Genomic DNA, 19,386 nt, shown 5'->3' on the forward strand with positions numbered 1-19,386 from the left:
TCCGATATTAAATATCAAAAAAAGTTGTTCAGAAAACTAGATTGAATGACTCTTTCCTTCAGAGCGGAAGATAAACCTTGTTTTTTGAGATGAATTTTCTAAAAACTCTTCCTTTGCTGATTAGATATAAATAATAAGTTTTGACCTCCTAGATTCAATAAAAATCGCAATTTTGATTGCGATTCTACGAAGCAACAAACACCAGTATATTTAATGAGGAACAATTTCCGAGGCAATTATTTTGCGACAAAATTTAGTAGAAATTTATTTTAAAAGAATTGAAAATACGAATTCAAATTGAATAGTTCACGAATTGAATAAATCCCAAATATAAAATATTTAGTTCACGATTACGGAAAGCAATTGTGAGACAAAGTTGGTTAAGAAAATGAGCTCACTTTAATTTTTACGCTCTCGTTCTATCTTCACAGTTGAGATAAAGAGCGCCCACCATAGTCCACTGCGAACTAATTGTGTTTTTACATGAACAAGGAGGCTCGGTAATGTGCGTACGCACATAATGTTCCGACCCCGCTCATCCACATTCTTAACTTAATTGGCTAGCAAATGATGAAGAGATCAAAAACATAGATATCGTTCAATAAACAACAAATGGAATATAAAAATACAACGCTAGAGGGCCAACGCGCTCAGTTTTTGATAATAGAATTACTAAAAAAGGACCATTAAAAATCAAAAAACAAACATTAATTACGACCGCAACTCGATGTCTACAATAAATTTAAAAAATTCATAACAAAAACAAACTCGCGTCAGATAAAATCCAAACGAAACAGTTTAACCTATACTTCATTAGAAAACAAATGGGACCGATTCTCAATGCAACTGGTTAACAGGTCGACAAAAAGCGAAAATATAGCAAAGAGGTGCAAAGTTAAAAAATACGTTTCTTTTTTTTTGAAAACAGTTATTGATGTCAATAGATATCATCTGAAATTTTCATTTGTATTTTCATAGGAAGCAATTGAGACATACCAGAATCCAATCTTCAATTGAGCAAAATTTTAAAACCATTGGGATTGACGATTATTTTTATAAACCAAAAAGAAAACAAAAATCCTCTAAAATGTACAAATATATAAAAATCCCAAAAATCTTAAGAAGTCTCGTAGTAAAAGTAGTAAAAACGCCGACGAACGTTTGAAGCCAAAAATGTTACAAGGGTTAATTTATAGCTCAATTCAAACAGGTTGTGACCTGTGTTCACAAAGACTGAACTAAAATTTGACCAAAAACTATTTTAAAAAATGACAAAGCTCAAAAACCCAAATTTGTTTTGGAAACAATCAAATATTTCCAAAAGTCGTAACAGATTCAAGATTTCAACAAAAAAGATTGGATTAAGTTGCAAAACATTAGGAAATCAATTGGGCCTATTAATAATGAGACCACACCACGACCCCACAAAGTAACAAATACATAGCAAACACACGAAGAAGCCAAATCTTCAAAAAATTTTACGACATCACACTATTCAAGGCACTATGATTTTAAGATGTTAGCCGCAAGAACTGTAAATCATCCTGCTTTCCTCATCCTAACATCAACGAGCCTTCACTAAAAGGACAACACGACAACAAAAAGAAACCCGAAAGTTGAACAGTGATAAATCTCGAAAACTTTTTTTTTAAAATAAATGGTCGAAGCAATCAGTCACAACGTATACGAAGCGCAAAAAAAGTGGATGAATCATCAAACGTAATTGAGACTTGTAATCAGTGAGATTGAGTTACATGGTGAGCAAATAGAAAGCAAAAAGAGACAGTTGAAAAAATACTGTTTTAAAAACTTTAATTTGAAAGTCATTAAAACAAACTGCTAAAATCTGAAATCTTTATCTAAGTGGTGTTATACGTCACGGAGAAGCAATTGAGACCTATCATCATCAAGTATATGGCGGACAATAACAAAAAGAAAGACAAACATAGAAAAACCAACAAAAAATCTACAAGATTTTGCGAGACAACTTGGTCTCAGCCCAAAAAGCATAAACTATTCAACAAAAACAATTAAATTATACAGATGCACACTTTTTTAACGCTCTTCAAATTTTCGACTCTGCTTTCGTTCAATTAGATTTTGCCAACAATGTGATAATTTGGAAGGAAAATAAATGGACTCATAAAAAATGCAATTATGCTCAAAAATTAAAATGAAGAAAAAAATATTCGAAAATGCGTAGTAACAAAACAAGGAAAGCATAAGTTGAATATAAAACCGTTTCCAACAATAATGTATTACACACACGGAATTGCTATTTGCTGCTTTTACTGAGGCTGCGCCCGAAGTTGAGAGAAATAAGATTCCCCGATCATTACTAAAAACAAACATCTTCAAAGTCATAGGAGACGTTAGATAACAACTAAAGAAATTGTATAGGTTCATTTATACCTGATAAAAAATTAAATGCATCTTTGTTTGGGGACACTAAGTTGTTGGGCTACAAAAAGTATAACAAATGAAGGCAAAACTCAAGATGTCTATAAAATTTTTACGAAAACAATTTGTCAACGCCATAAAAACCATGAGCTTAACTCTTAAACCATAATATAAATTCGTTGGACATCTTTTTTACAAATAGTATTGACATTAATTGAGCTCTGATTTGAGATTCTTGTCAGTAATTTACATTAAAATATTTACATAGCGGAAATGCTTTGAAAAAAGGTCGAGCCCCATTAAATCTTACAAATTTTATCGTAAAGATCAACGGTGAGATCAAGATCAGCCCAGATATTGCTGCGCGTCTAACAAAACATTCAATCGTTCAAATGATTGCGAAATAGATCAATTTTGGAACAAAATCTTCAGTTTGTCAAAAAATAAATGATTCTTTTTTTGTAATTATCCAGTTTAAATTTGCAAAAACGTGCAAAATTCTGATCCAGATGACTCGTAAAGCCAGCGGGATTACAAGTAGCTTCCTTCTGAGGTTAAGAAGATTTCAACTGCAATTTTAAGTTGCTACTTTCATTAAATTTAAAGCAAGTGGGCTGAAAAAAAGCAAATGTTGTCCGTTTTGTCTCAAAAAAAGTCTGATTTTTGAAAAATTTAGCATAAACTCTAGCCAAAAAACTCAGATCGCACAACTCAGCAACCCTGTTTTATCTTTAGAGATGAAATAAAAAGCTGTACAGTTAATAATTTTGACATTTTTTACAGCAAAATTGACAAAATTTTGGTCAAAAATACTGAAAATGTGAATAAAAACAGCAATCATTTTAAACCTCGATAACTCCCTATAAAAAGCAAAAAATGAAAAAATCCTTATTCCTTATTCTACGCTGGACTGTCTTTCTAATGATACCACTCACAACTCTCTACGATGATTATATCGATCGGCCAAAATTGACAGAACAAAAAAAAACCCATTTGAGTATATAGTTCCTCCCTCCCCACTAAAGTGGGGGTCGGAACAAAAAATTACAGCTCCAAATCAACGAGTATTAGAGTAAACCACGAGAAAATTTAACTGTTTTTCATATTGTACTTTTGTTTGATGACGGAAAATATTGACAAAGTATTGAAAACACTGTCCTTACATGTGATTACTACAGAGTAAAGTGAAAATTTCAGAAATTCGCATTAATCTATAATTTGCAAATTTTCACGATTCTGTTTACCTTTTCTTTTGACAAAGTTATGTTAATGCCAAGCTGCTGCAAAGTTATGTTAACGACAAGCCGCTACAGGCTATAAATTGAGCAATTAACTAAGCCATCATGATGAAAACTGTCCGAAGACTGAATATGTTTAATTGAATTTTTCAGCGAAGCATGTTCCAATTAAATAAAAACTTCTTTTCAATTTACAATTCAAAAGTCCTCTTTGTTCACGAAACAAGATGTGAAATACACTTATTGGCAAGTGTTAGACTGTATTTTTAAAATGCGAGAATGGCAAAAGAGCGAAGAAAATCTGAGGGAAAATTGAGCTGATCTGTTTGTGGGAAAATGTGTTCGAATTAACTACACTCCATCACCTTGAATTGAAGTTTGTTTTTGAACTCAATTTTTTCCCCATTATGCAGACAAAGTTTAGCAAACAGCTCTATTTAAGTTAACTTGATGCATGTTTTAAATTGAGCAATTGATTATGAGAGCATTTAAAAAATCCAAGCCTTAAAGTAATTACTCGAAGTTTTCTGATAAGCATATTTCATTTAAACGGTAACTTTTTCTGTTCATTAGTGCTATCTTTGTTTCTTTTTCTGTTTTCAGGAAACAAGACAATAAACGTACTCGTTTATAAGCGGTAGTGTTCGGTCTGCGCTTTTATATAGAAAATTGAAAAATTTAATTTCCAGAAACTCAAGAAAAGATCTGCTCTCAAAAGAAGAATCTCTTTATGAAATTACAGTTCAATCAGAAATATTTTTTTCTCTAGTTTTCCAAAAATGAAAATTTTACAACGAAATTTAGATAGAAAGCTATATGCAGCATGAAAGATATGTTCAAACTTACTACAATTCATCATCTCAAATAAAAAATTTGTTTTTTGAATTCAATTTTCTTCAATGCGGACGAGATTTAGCGCATGGCTGAATTTACTGGTGTTTATAGAGAGCTGTCAATATCTTATCTGAATTTTTTCATTTGGCATGTTTGTCATTTTTTGGATAATATAAACGACAAGTTGGCTCGACTAGTACTGTCAGTTGGACGCAAAGTTCCAACTCTAAATTACTGAAGGAGTTGTACCCATAAAATTTTATAAATTGTATGATTTCTATCGTTTTTGTGCAAAATAACAAACACAATAATTAGTCATTTAAAATAAGGGACAAACCAAACACTGTATAATGCGACATTGAACTTTAAAAAATGTTGAGAAACCTGAATTGATTGGCTCCTTCATTTAGAGCGAAAAATAAATCTCATTTTTGAGCCTAAATTTCTTCGTTTGCTGATTCCATATAAATAGTTTTAATCTTCCAAATGCAACAGAAACCTCAACTCTTAATGCAATTCTACGCAGCAATAAACTTAAAAAAACCTTGTGATTTTTGCAACTTTATTTTTTTAATGTTTTTTTTTCGCGACAACCTACCTACGAGCAACCAAAGAAGTCACACCAAAAACAAAGTCGACAATAAAAAAAACTAAAACGCAATATTTGAAAAATTGGTTCCAACCGAATTACTTTTCTTAACTGTTTTTTTATCAAAATGAAAATTTTTCTCTGAAGTTTAATTTCACAGTTCAAACATGAAGTATCCATTTAGCACTAAAAAGATCTTTGAAAATTTGAAGCAAAACGATTGAAAGCCCGGAAGCATTTTAATAATTTCCAATAATGGGCTCACAAACGACTGAAATTCAACTTAAATATTTTTCAAGTAAAATGTTTAATTCACGATTAGGGTAGCAATCGGGAGACAAAGTTTTGTTTAGAAAATGAAATATAAGTTTTTTTCAGTAAAAGAACTCAACAAATTCCACTGTAGTTTACAACTCTGTCACAAAAAAGTTAGCAAACTTTGGTTCTGATCCTACTATGGCAGCATTTTTAAGTAAGGAGATATCTCAGGAGATAAAATCACTGCAACAAAGGAATTAAACAACTAAAGTATTTAATTTTTGTACTTTTTTTCTTGTGAAACTGAGGTGTTTGTCTTCTCTTGAAATGGAAAAAATTGAATGTTATCAAAATATAATATTGTCAAATGAAGATTAAAGATCAGAGAAGATGATAGTACTTTTCAAGTATCCAACAGCTCACCAAAATAAAAAAAATCAAAATCTTTTTGAATACCTTTAAATTGGATTATTATTATTATTTCTTCCCTCGACTGATATATTTTAACGTTTTTTATCATATCCGGTTGAAGTTGCATCTCATGCAATTCCGTGAAAATGCAACAAAGAGGCGTAACTAGTTAATAAAAGTTCAATCCTTTTGATAGTAAAATTGATTGTTTACAATTTTTCTCTGTAATTTAGCAGATCACTGCTGCAGATAGTCCCCGTTCTTGTAGATTGTAACCAAACCTGTTGACTTATATAATGTTTGTTGGCAACTCAGTGACAACAATTATATTTAAATCAAAGCATCAAGGAAGGAGAAAAAATTATTTAGAACTCCAAAATCAGAACATAAAATGAGTTCATATAATAAAGATCCTTCAAAATGTCTCTTTATTCATCGAACAAATTAGAATAACAAGAAGCGGTTTTTCTGAAAACCAAAACTGTCATATACCTTAAAATTTTTTATATTTTTTTTTGTTTCAACCTAGAAAGAATTACTAAATGTATTTTTTGACAGTGATGGAAGAAACAGGAGGAGCCAATGAAACTGCGTTTGACTTCAAAGTTTTTAAATGCAGTACAGAGATATCAAACAAACAATTTTTAAATGAACCTATGCTCTATATTTTCATTTTCTTCTCCGTATCCTCCGCAGATCTATTTAAAAACGGAAGATTGATTTTTTAACTAGAAGAAGTGGCTTTCAGTTTTTTCTCCTCTTAGTAACAGATGAAATTGAAAAAAAAATCAAAGTGAAACAAGTAAACAATCGCAGAATAATAATTTTAATGTGCCAAGAACCAACTGTTTTTCGCAGCTTTAGTTCTCTCCTGCCCCACAAGAAGATTTTAAAAACAAAATCTTTTTTCAAGTATTTTTGTATTCTTCTGCGTTTGTTTCCTGTGGGAATTTTTCATTTTATGTTCAATTTTCTCTTGAGGAAAAACTTCCTCATTCAGTCACAAAAAAAATTTTCAGTTTCTCTTTATTTTGTTTCACAAATGATTTCAACTGAAAAAATATTACCCAAAATGAAAACCAACCATCCAATTTTGTGTTAAATTTGTATAATTATTGCGACCTTTTGTTGCTGGAGTTCTTCGTGTATTTCTGTAACAAAATGCGTCCTCTTAACTGAATATTATATCAGATTTCATCAGATATTTATTGAAATAATTTCATACATTTTATTACCGATGATATTTTTCTAATTTTCTAGCTAAGATAATTGTAAAGAATGTTGAAACAATTAAAAGAACTGGGAACTAGGCGTACCTTTTTCATAAACAATCTGAAGTTAAATAAAGTTAGGTAGTTTTTTGAAAACTCATCTACAAGAAGCATTTCATTCTATAAAAATGCAATTGGAACCTTTTCTTTTTAAAAACCATTATTTATATACTCTTTTTCAATTGTTTTTGAAACTAGACAGAAACATTTCACGCTGCTCGATTCTTGAAATTAACTCCAAAAACAGAGTTAAGAAAAAACTACTGTCGCATTAGGCAAATTGAGGGTTTTTTTCGGGCGGAGTTTTAAATTGAGAGAAACGAAGTGAAGCACTTTAGTAATTTGTGTATCTACAATTGTCCCCATCTGTGTCTTGAATCAACCGATTATAGCAAACTGCACAGAAAAAAATTCTTGTTTTTAATTCTGCCAGCTAAAAATTTATCAAAACTGGACTCTGCTATGAAAACTTTGGACTTAAAAACTGTATAATGCGTCCGGTAAAATGGGCAATCAATTGACCTAACTCCTGAAAAACCTAGAGAGACTATGAAGCTTTCTGAAAAGTTATCTTGAAATTATATTATAGTAGTAGGCAATATCTTGACATGGAGTTGATTAGACCTAAAACAGTGAGCAGTTTTAGGAATTTTTGGAAATTTTTCCCTCTAAAAGAGATTGACCGCAGAAACAAAAAAAGAGGCTAAAGCGGTGTTTAGGGATGTGATTGAAGCCTTTTAGACTGTCAAACAGAGGTTATTATAAACAGGAATTAGAATTTGCAGGCGTACGAGCTCGATTGCAAAAACTTTCATTTTGATTTGACTTAACAACAACCGCGCATAAAAAGTGCCGATATGAAAACAGAGCCATTTTTTTCTCAAAGTAAAATATCACGTGTCTCACAGGTCAGTGTTGATCACGATTTAACGTTTTTTTTTTTACAAAAACAACATCAAAGGGAATAAATAGCCTGAAACTGAGAGTAGAGGTAAATTTTAACAGCTCAAATATGTGCCTGGAATCAATACCAAACTTTTTTGTTGGGAAAAACTCTCTGATAACAACAAACAAACACATCTTTGTAACTTGCAGGCTTATAAACAGATTTCTTACAAAAACAACAGTCCACAAAACCTAATACAAATTTAACTTAACTTTAAAACTTAACTGTAACAGTCATATTAAAGGTAACACTATAAAACATCAAGTTTTTGCAGTCAGATCTATTGCAACACATCACACTCTAGGAACATACAGTTTTTCGCAACCAATAGTTATTTTTACTACCGCGTCTTGTAAAAAACTGCTCAAATGTCTTGCTTCTTCGGTGACAAAATCGGAATCAACCTCAACACTAAGAGAAAGACAAAAAATTTTCCACTGCTGAATCAAAGTTTTTTGAGCTATTTTAAAAACTAATCTACTAATCAAAATAATCAGAAAAAAGTGAAAAAAGTCTTTTCATGTCCTAAAAAAAGAAAATAATATTCTTCTGGCAAAAAAGCACGGCAGATCTTATAACCAACAAAATGAATGATTATCGCCGCAAGCTAATGAACTTTATTGCAACAATCTACAGTAATTTTAATCTAAACCATTGCTAAATTTAGAATAAAAAGGTGCATATTCCCACAATAATTTGACGATATTTCTTTTGTGAAGAATTAAGAAACTTCCACATTAGAGTACAGATCAATAAATGTTTTCGTCTTCCCTTTTTTCACGCTTAATTCCTCTGTAAGTCTTATTACTGCTAGATGGCCTTACTCGACTAGGACTTCATGGACCTTTCAATGATCTAGGAAGTAATTGTGTTCCTTCATCAGCTTGGTTGATATATTGATTCTCTAAATTAGTGGAAAACAACTTTTTGTTCTTATTAATTTGAAATTTGACGTCCGTTTTCCTGGCCGATCCGTCAGTGGATAGTTTCCTTCGATAAATAAGTTGTGGAACAAATGTTTGCGCATTGCTTTATTAACTGACAGAATAATCATGTATACGCGTGAAAATTAAACGATGCTTTTGTTTGTCAAAAATGCAGTTAAACCCCAAAATATTTGCTCTGATGATAACGTTTGCGGTGATACGGGTCCTATTGATTTACTGAGTTGCATGACATTTTTATCAAACAACACAACTGTCAATTATCCATTTAATTACTGAAGTTTTGTGACATATGTGTCTCTTAATAACAAATACAAGCAAAAATATCAAACAATGCTGTTCATCAACACAACTATTCAATAATATGTTTAAAAGAAAAACAATTTTTATCAACCTAAAGTTATACCAATTTGCCATCTCGAGAAAATATCAATTCGAAGAACCAATTCTGCTTCTCGTTTTGCCCTACGGTATGACCCTTACCTTTATCATCTGGATTGGGGAGAAAATGTGACGGTGTTTTATCTGTTATTCCAAAGTTAAATGTTTCGTAAAGCTTTCCCGGTAATTAGGATGTCTTAAGTCGACATTAATTGCGTTATAACATTAGCTGAATATATAAAACATTGGCCGAAGCTTCACCTTTAATTCACCCCTAATTATCAGGGATTAGGGTGTAATAAGTATTCCATTCCCGTTTATCGTGGAAAAGAGTGTATTTTTAAAAAATACAATGCATTTTCACTCTTTTCCCCTTTTGATTTTATTTAAACTTTTTGCAAAGAGTGTAATTTAGAGTGGACTGATAAAAAATAAACCATTACACAATTACCATTATCATCAGATTAAAACGAGTAAAGCTAGTATCAGTCGGGGCAATGGTTAATGCACCAAGTGAAAATATCATGTTCATCGGAGGGAAGATGAGGGGATCAATTCTCACAGTGTTCTTTGGGTTTTATTTCATAAAACTACGTTCTTATAATTACACTCTTCCATCCTTAATTAAGTGGAGAAAAAGGGGTGTACTTTTTTTCATTTTTACATTATCTTTACACTCTTTTCCCCGTTATTTTTGTGGAAATTCCTCGGCCCGAGCACCCACCCCGGGTTGAGGAAAAATCGAAAAATATGTAAGATAAGCGGTGAACCACCGCAAATTTCGTACCTAATTTTGCAGTGAAAGGCGGTGAAATTATGTAATTTCACTGCTAGAGGGAGCGGTGAAATTACAAAACTCACAACATTTCACCGTTTCCTACAACCGTCTTTACACGGCTTCGAAACTCTCACCCCCTGCATGTTGGCCACTTCTTCTTCCACTGAACCGCCTCTCACTAAATTCTAGCATAATTGTTTTGAATTTAAATCAAATTCGGTCTACTTTCTGTAAAACATGCGCGTTGAAATTTTGTAAGATTAGTGGTGAAATTAAAAATTTTAGCGACGAAATGTGATGATTTTTGTAAATTCACCGCTCACTCTAGTGGTGAAGTTACATGAAATCACCGCTTCAAAAATGTTTTAGAAAGATGTATGCTTATTCGGGGGTCAATTTTCGAGCATCTTTTAATAAATATATCTTAACTTCGTCGGACAAAAAAGAATTTTGAGAGTTTTCTCTAAGCGCTGAATTTATGTAATTTCACCACTAAGTTCAGTGTGAATTTATGCAATTTCACCGCATTCACTGCTGATCTCACACATTTTTTCCAAGCGGTGAATTTGTGTAATTTCACCACTAAGTTAAGCGGTGAAGTGTTGTAATTTCACCGCATTCACCGCTTATCTTACATAACTTTGCGATGAATGGCGGTGACACCTCGACCCGGGACTGACTATAGCGTGTTCATGCAGGAAACGGTACGATTTGACAAAATGGACAATAATTTGACAATATGGGAAGCTAGGCAGAAACTAGAGAGGTTGTAAGTACATCAAGCAAGTATTTCAAATAAAGACAAAATGTAAAGCAGTGAAAGCAGGAAAACAGTTTATTGTGTATAATGCGATTCAAATGTTTATTTTTTTAACGAGTGTATATTGTATGCAGCAACAGGAAATGCATGTTGTCTCAATTTACGAAACATGTACATGTTTATTTAGCTGACTGGCTTAGCTTTTGAATAAAAATTTCAAAGAGAAAGGTGTGAATAACTTTAATCAGCTCTCTCTGCGATTACAACAATAACTACAGTTGCACAACATGCCGATGAAATAACTTGTTAGCGCCCCATGAATACATACTTCGACCCTAGTCTAGGCCTGAAATTATGAAAAGACCATGCTTGACCATATGATGGTATCAATAAATAGCTTAATTTACAATAAATAGACCGTGCAAAACCCTCATTTGAAACGCAAAAAACTCTTGTTCGACCCATGGAGGGATATTGACTGACTCGAATGTGCTGAAAAAATTGTCGATCTTAATTTGCTATCAAAAAGTTAGTTCTGGAAACACGAAAAGATTTAACTTCAAATTTAACTGGGTACTGGAATGCGTAAGTAAAGCCAAAATTTGAGCCCCACTGGACATTAGAAACTTCAATGTCTGGACTAGAGGAAAATCTGAAAAAGGCGTATTGGGATCAGAATACTTTTTCTGCTGCTCTTTTTTCGCCTGTTGCTGTAAAAAAAATCAGAAGAAAATAGTCTAATCAGATGCAGTGGGGTGCAAATTACGCAAAAATTGCAATCACAACGAGAGTGTATTAGAAATACAAGGTTGCTGTTGCCTTCCTAACGTTAATCAACACCTAAATTTGCCTCAGAATTTGATAACTTACCGTTTTGCGAAAATATTCTTCATACTTAAAAATGGAATTAAGCTCATCAACTAAGCATTGGCAATAAAGATGTCGGAAGTCGGGTTGTATTTTCACACAAATTTAGAGGTAGGTAAAATTACAAGAAAACCTACGCTTTCTTATCCATTAGAGCAAGTAACTTTTGTTTGCTCTTTAGAAATACAATTTTGTTTAATAGTTAACCCCTGTTCGTTGTTTCAACTAACCAATTGTATTTTTTTCAAGGGAATTTGCACAACTCTTCAGCTAATATATATATATATATATATATATATATATATATGTGTGTGTGTGTGTGTGTAAATATATATATATATATATATATATATATATTTATAAATATATTTAAATATATAGATATGTGTGTATGTGTGTGTGTGTTTAAGTCAATTTGCATATTCCCCCATTGGTGAATATTAAGCACAAATTATAGTTGCACAATTTGGTTGATTATGGGTTGTGATCAGATTTGTCGGGCATAAATAGGCTAATGTCCAGATTTGAAGTGTTCAAAATTATTTTGTAGACGTATTGGGATCAGAATAGATCAGAATACCTTTTCTGCTGCTCTTTTCACGCCTGTTGCTGTAGAAAAAAATTCGAGGAAAATAGTCTAATCAGATGCAGTGGGGTGCATATTATGCAAAAATTGCAATCACAACGTGAGAGTATTAGAAATACAAGGTTGCTGTTGCCTTCTTAACGTTAATCAACAAATCAATTTGCCTCAGATTTTGATAATTTTCCGTTTTGTGGAAATATTCTTCATACTAAAAAATGGAATGAAGCTCATCAACAGAACATTAGCAATAAAGATGTCGGAAGTCGAGTTGTATATTCACACAAAATTAGATGTAGACAAAATTACTAGGAAACATACTTTTTCGTATCCTTAGGAGCAATTAATTTTTGTTTGGTCTTTAGAAATACAGTTTTTAATAGTTAATCTCTGTTAAGTGTCTTAAGTAATAAATTGTATTTTTTTCAACGGAATTTGCGCAACTTTTCAGCTTATATGTATATATATATATATATATATATATATATATATATATATATATATATATATATATATATGTATGTGTGTGTGTGCTTGTGGATGTGTGTGTATTTTATGTCAACCAATATAATGCACAAGGTATGGATGAACAATTTCATTGATTATGGACTGTGCGCAGCTTATTGGGGCTTATATAGGCTAATAGTACGATTTGAGGTGATCAAAATTGTGCCAATATGAGCCCTTTTTCCATTGTACTCTCTGCAGTTTCTCTCAATTGTTTTCTCAATCGTATTTAGTTATTCTCAATATTCTCAATTGACAGCTGCAGCTGCTTGAAATTGTGAAAGAACATTTGGTTTATAGTTCTTAAACACAAAGAGTTAAAATTCAATTTAGAATTTCGGAACAACCAAAAATATTTTTCTGTAAAACACAAACACACCCATATGACAAAAAAAACTGATTCGAACTTCGTCCATAAGCACTTTGGAAGTCAGGTGAATGAGCCCTCTCGTTAAACTAACAAGAGGGCGCAGCCACAGTATAAAAACTGTTGTTACTTAACATTAATATTCTGAATCATTTAGCCTTTTATGTTAGGATACTTCTAAGCAAAAAAAATGCAATTAATTGTAGTCAAAACGCAATCATTTACAGTCAAGTATTCTAAATTTGACATGTCAATATTAGAGATCCAGGTCTAGAAAAAAAGCCTGGAAAAAAGTCACTAAGATTATGTTAGAACATGAATTTTGGAATCCCAAGGGATTTACTGCCTTTTGAAGAGCGTACTTGAAAACCTCTATTTATTTTGAAAACCACAGCAAAGTTTAAAAGCGTTTTATGCGATCTAAAAATGAAACCGTACATGCATTGAGTTGTTAGGTATGTCGTGTTATAGCCCACCAAAAATATCAGCGCCCTATTGTAATATTTTGGATCTATTATGTTTTAGCCCCCAAGCTTAGTTTGGCTACAATTAAAGATATATATATATATATATATATATATATATATATATAAATCTATATTCTCACAATTATATATGTAGGTAAAATTAATAGGAAACATACATTTTCGTATCCATTAGAGCAAATAACTTTTGTTTGCTCTTTAGAAATACAGTTTTTTAAATAGTTAACCTCTTTTCGTTGTTTCAACTAAACAATTGTATTTTATTCAACGGAATTTGCACAACTCTTCAGCTAATAATAATATGTTTATACTATATATATATATATATATATATATATATATATATATATTTATATATATATATATATATATATATATATATATATGTGAATATATATATATATATATATATATATATATATGTATATATTTATATATATATATACATATATATATATATATATATATATATATATATATATATAAATATATAGATATGTGTGTGTATGTGTGTGTGTTTAAGTAAATTTGCATATTCGCCTTTTGGTGAATATAAAGCACAAAGTAAAGTTGCACAATTTGTGTGATTATGGGTTGTGCTCAGATTTCTCGGGCATATATAGGCTAATGAACAACTCAATTTGCCTCAGAATTTGGTAGCTTTCCATTTTGTGGAAATATTTTTCATACTAAAAATGGAATGAAGCTCATCAACGTAGCATTGGCAACAAAGATGTCGGAAATCGAATTGTATTTTCTCACAAATTTAAATGTAGGTAAAATTACTAGGAAACATACTCTTTCGTATCCATTAGAGCAATTAATTTTTGTTTGGTCTTTAGAAATAGAGTTTTTTTCAATAGTTAACCTGGGTTCGTTTTTTCAACTAACCAATTGTATTTTTTTTTCAAAGAAAATTGCACAAATCTTCAGGTAATATATATATATATATATATATATATATATATATATATATATTATATATATTTATATATACATATATATATATATATATATATATATATTTATACATAGGTATATATGTATATATATATATATATATGTGTATTTTGTTGTCAATATATATTGGTTAATATAATGCACAAAGTATGGATGCACGGTTTTTTTGATTGTGGACTGTGCTCAGTTTATTCGGGCTTATATAGGCTAGTAGTGCGATTTGAAGTGATCAAAATTGTGCCAATATGAGATATGGGCCTGTGCAGTTTCTTTCAATTGTTTTCTCAATGGTATTTAGTTATTCTCAAAAGATGTTATCATTTGACAGCCATCACTTGCACGAGTGCAGCTGCTGGAAATTGTGAAAGAACATTTGGTTACCTATAGTTCTCAAACACGAAGAGTTAAAATTCAATTTAGAATTTTAGATTAATCAAAATTTTTTTTCTGTAAAACACAAACACACCCATATGACAACACTGACTGATTTGAACTTCGTCCTTGATCACTTTAGAAGTCAGGTAAATTTGCCCAAATATTCTAAATTTGACATGTCAACATTAGAGATCCAAGTCTAGAAAGGAGCCTGGAAAAAAGTCACTAAGATTATGTTAGAACAAGAATTTTGGGATCCCGAGAGATTTACTGTCTTGAGAAGAGCGTACTTAAAAACCCCTGTTTATTTTTGAAAACCACAAGAAAATTTAAATGTACTTTATTTGATCTAAGAAAGAAACCGTACATGCATTGAGTTGTTAGCTATGTCGTGTTCTAGCCCTCAAAAACATCATTCCCCCATTGTAATATTTTGGATTTATTATATTCCCCCCATTGGTAAAAATAAATCACAAAGTATAGTTGCACAGTTTGCGTGATTTTGGGTTGTGCTCAGATTTTTCGGGCATAAATAGGCTAACCCAGGTCGAGATGCCATCCGGAAGTGACCTCTGATCAGACCGTGCCAGACGAAAGTAACCTCTGATCAGACCACCCCAGACCAAAGTATCCTCTGATCAGACTAAAGTGCGCTCGAAACACCGTGTGCGCTCTAAGCGCGCTCCAAACTCCCTCTGATCAGACCTTTCCAGATGGAAAACTCCTCTGATCAGACCAAAATCAGACCATTGTCCAGACGATTGTGCGACCATGGCCCAGACTAAACCCAGACCATCGTCCAGACGATTGTGCGCTCAAAATCACTTCTTATCAGACTAATGTGCGCTCAAAAGTCACTCCTGATCAGACTATTGTGCGCTCGAAATCACCTCACCACACGAATTTTGATATAATATGTTCATTTAAAACAAAATGATGTTTGCATTATTAAATTCATCTAAAGAAAAGACCATTCTAAAAGTTATAATGCTAACGAAAAGAAAGCCGAACTGCCGAGAAAAAATTTATTTAGTATACATTAGTGCATATTTTGAACTCAATGGATGAATTTAGACAGCTTTATGTATAAAACATCGTATTCTACAGTTAAAAAATTTCCTTGTACGGGGACTGGCATGTTCTATCAGCTGTACCCTCTTGTTTCTGATCAAAGACATCAGACTCTAGATGTGTCTCTGATCAGAATGCTGCTGTTTGTTGCCTCTTGGCAGAGCCAACATCTCTTGGTAAAAAAATCAAAAAAAAATTCAGTACGAAATGGCCTCTGATCAGACTAATGTGCGCTTGGATGCACCTCTGATCAGACCATTACCATCCTGAAGTGACCTCTTATCTTACCATCCCCAGAGCGAAGTGACCTCTGATCATACCATCCCCAGAACGAAGTGACCTCTGATCATACCATCCCCAGACCGAAGTGAACTCTGATCATACCAAACCCAGACCGAAGTGACCTCTGATCAAACCATCCCCAGACCGAAGTGACCTCTGATCATACCATCCCCAGACCGAAGTGACCTCTGATCATACTATTGTGTGCTCGAACCAAATCCCAGACCCTGTAATTTTGGTCTGGCAACACACCGTGTGCGTTGGACTTGGTCTGATCAGAAATCACTTCCGGATGGCAGCTCAACCTGGGAATGTTAAGATTTGAAGTGTTCAAAACGGTACTAATACGAGCGCTTTTTCTATAATAATAATAATAATGATTTTTTTCCAAATACATATCGAGTAATTCACTTAATGATTACACATACAAGCAATTTACAATCAAGAAATATATGCATTTGGGGAGAACATCAAATAGGTCAATGGACCTGTCAGAGTGATGTCTCCTCTGGACAAATTTGAGCTTTATCATTTTGTTCTATCATCGACAACCTCACAATAAAAATGGCTTTTTCCCAGGAACATCAAGTTAGTCAGTGTTTATAATCAAGGAAAGTTTATTTAGAAAAAAACCATGAGAAATCAAACAACTACCAAAAAACATTTACCAACTCGCTACCACCTAGAATAAAGTTATCCTTAAAATCATGAACTAGCTTTTCTAGCTGATATTTTCAGCAGACATTATTGATTTGATTAGATTTTCATCCACTCGAAGAATTTTATTATATAACTTTATCACCCTTGTCACTATTAGCTTATTATTCTCAGTAGTAGCTCTTTCTCTTGTTTTTAAAGGTTTTTCTCGTCCCTGAACACCCATACTTTTGACAATTTCATCTTCGGTTATCATGTTTTTGAAAACTTCGTTATTGTTATCCTGTCGAACACATCTGGACATTATTTTGAACAGCTCATAAATATGTATTTCGAATATCGAATAAATTTTTTCTCTATTTTTCAAATCTCTCAAGCTTTCAGATTTTTTTAAAGAAAATGTAATTCTCAAGATTTTGTTTTTTGACCACTCTAGGTCTTTAAGATCTGTTTTATGAGCACACCCATAAATAAGAGCCCCATAATGAATTACTGGTTGAACATAAGCTTTGTAAAGTTTTACCATAGTTTTCTGTCTGAAAAAACGTTTCAATTGAAATAAACTTGATGTGATTTGTTGAAGTTTTTGTTTGACCATTTTAATATGCCTTCTGAAATTAAGTTCTTTGTCAATGTGTATATCTAAATATTTCGCTGTGTCTTTGCTCTCATTTGTTTTTTGACCTATAGTTAACTTGACTGAGTTTTGTTTTTCGTTTTTGTTAAAAACAACAATATTCGTTTTCTCAAAATTAACAGTCAATTTGTTAGCAGACAGCCAATTCACTATATTTTTCATGTCTTTGTTGAGAATGTTTAGATCATGAGCAGTTCCATAAACATTTGTATCATCTGCAAACATAGTTACTTTCGAATGCTGGCATACTGCAGGTAGATCATTTATGTATAGCAGAAATAGTAAGGGACCCAAAACTATTGTATTCTGTGTAGTTGTTTTCAATAATAGTTATTCTCAATTAACACTTGAGCCCAGCTGCTTGAAAGTGTGAATGAAATTTTAGTTATCAATAGTCAATAAACTCAATGAGTTATAACTCAATAGAGACATTTAAAAATAACCTAGAAAGTTTTTGCGTAAAATAGACACACACACACACATACACACACACACACATATATATATATATATATATATATATATATATATATATACATGACATCAATAACTGATTCGATTTTCGTCCGGGAGGACTTCAGAGATCAAGTGAATGAGACCCTACAGTATAAAAACTATAGTCACATATATTAATATTCTGAATAATTTAACTTATATGTTGGGATACTTTTAAGCAAACGAACTGCAATAAATTTCAGTCAAATATTCTACTAAATGATTTGATATGTCAACGTTGGAGAACTAAGGCTAAAATTTTGCCTGAATATCAGTCAATAAGCTTATGTTAGAAAACGAATTTTACAATCCCGGGGGATTTACTGCCTTATCAAGAGGCTAACATTTATGCTCTGATTTATTTAGTGACCCAAAGAAGAAAAATGCACCTTTTCACGCCTGTGTTTTTTTGAAAACCATAGGAAAATTTAATAGCACTTTATCTGATCTAAGGGCGAAACTTTATTTGCATTGAGTTCTTGGGTATTTCCTATTTATTGCACCTACTCACCCCCCTAAGGAAAATCATTGCACACATACATGACCTCATTGTGATGTTTTCATACTAATTAGGAGGGGGGAGTAGGCAATAGTGGGAAAGGCCCAGTTTTGTGCTAACCTAAGGCACAAAAAATTTGCAATTGTTCAACGGACTGAAGGTTTTTATATGCCACAATCTTTTCCTGCGTTTTGACAGAATAATTTGCCAAATCGGTTCTGCCTTCTGCTTTTAGTGCCTTATTACTTAATTTTTTATGTGCATGTATTCGGCGATCAGAATTAAAATTTTCTTTTTGAATTCAAGAAGTTATGTGTGCAATAACATGATGATTCTTTAGTTCAAAGTCAGTATAAGAGATATCATGTGCCATCCCATCTATATACGGGCAATAATTCCAAATTGCAGCCATTACTGAAATTGAAGAGTTCAAACGAAAATCTCAAGATTGTTGTTAATATACTGAACGTCACAAGTAAGTTAGCACCCACTATTTTTTTCTTATTAAAAATTAAATATTTGCCAAAGTTTTTCTTCAACTTTTAATCAAATTTTGTGCGCCTTTTTTATACCATTAGTCCCCTACACTAGCCCTCTTGCATTCTATGGAACTGAGATAAAGCGCCATGGCATCTTACAGAAACCAATAATGTAATGTCGAAGAACTCCATCAGAGATTTATAAGAAAAATAAATTTTTCTACAAAATCACAATTCCTATCTTTTTTCTCTCTCTTACGTTTAACGCAAATCCAAACTCGGATCATTTCCGTTTTCTGTTTGTGCCCCCAG

At 32.2% G+C, this 19,386-nt stretch overlaps 2 protein-coding genes across 2 annotated transcripts in view; both read right to left on the bottom strand.

Annotated features, from left to right (window-relative positions):
- LOC142346853 (uncharacterized) overlaps positions 1-9,546 on the bottom strand; it is a 69,995-nt gene extending 60,449 nt beyond the window's left edge. Inside the window, exon 1 of the mRNA XM_075398893.1 lies at positions 9,375-9,546. The gene's annotated coding sequence lies outside the window, so the exon portion shown is untranslated. The remainder of the gene's footprint in view (positions 1-9,374) is intronic.
- LOC142336170 (ERO1-like protein beta) overlaps positions 1-19,386 on the bottom strand; it is a 459,014-nt gene that overhangs the window by 389,083 nt on the left and 50,545 nt on the right. The window lies entirely within an intron of this gene.

The sequence above is a fragment of the Convolutriloba macropyga genome, chromosome 1, assembly GCF_964194025.1.
Source record: "Convolutriloba macropyga chromosome 1, txConMacr16.3, whole genome shotgun sequence".
NCBI classification, from domain to species: Eukaryota; Metazoa; Xenacoelomorpha; order Acoela; family Convolutidae; genus Convolutriloba; species Convolutriloba macropyga.